This window comes from Protomyctophum parallelum, assembly GCF_964188405.1.
Source record: "Protomyctophum parallelum genome assembly, chromosome: 16".
NCBI lineage: Eukaryota > Metazoa > Chordata > Actinopteri > Myctophiformes > Myctophidae > Protomyctophum > Protomyctophum parallelum.
In genome coordinates this window covers 40,667,053-40,667,868 of record NC_139711.1, presented here as the reverse complement: position 1 = coordinate 40,667,868, position 816 = coordinate 40,667,053, and positions in this window count along the sequence as shown.

The window sequence follows — 816 nt, the reverse complement described above, 5'->3', positions numbered from 1 at the left end:
CGACAGGCGGAACTAGTGGGAACGGGGATGGGTCAGGTGAATGGTGATGTGCGCGTGTACGCGCAGCCGCAGTCAGCGCTCGTGTGTGTGTGTGTGTGTGTGTGTGTGTGTGTGTGTGTGCAGTAGTAGGGCCCATAAAGTGAGGCCCCCCCAGGGTCTCATTTGCATCACTTTTATTTCTGGTAGTGCATGGCCCTCATTTAGCTTTCAACCTCTCTCTCTCTCTCTCTCTCTCTACGGACCATGGAATTCAATTATTGTATACCGAGGGACAGAGAATGAAATAATTCTGAATTCATAAACCACCGCTCCAATGTGTAAATGGTACAATTAATCATAATATTTGTACTGTATTAGAGGAATTGTTGTCCACGTCAGGGGTGGGCAACTCTGAACATGTGCCACATTGCATATTAGCCATGAAATCATAAAAACGCATTGCAGTTTGAATTGAAATCCTGAATAATTATTTTGCTACTTTTGAATTGGAATCCTGAAAAGTATTTTTTTTATTTAATTTAAAATGCATTTAGTTATAGTTTATGTTAACAGGGCGGCGGTGGCTCAGGGGTAGAGTGCCTGGATGGTAACCGTAAGGTTGCCAGTTCGAACCCGGGCTCCCCCAGAGTTACTGTCGAAGTGTCCTTGAGCAAGACACTGAACCCCTAATTGCTCCCGATGTGCTAGTTGGTGCCTTGCATGGTTTCCGCTGCCATCGGTGTATGAATGTGTGTGTGAATGGGTGAATGTAATGCACAATCTCTGTAAAGCGCTATATAAATGCACCATTTACCATTTAACACTTTCAGGGGCTTT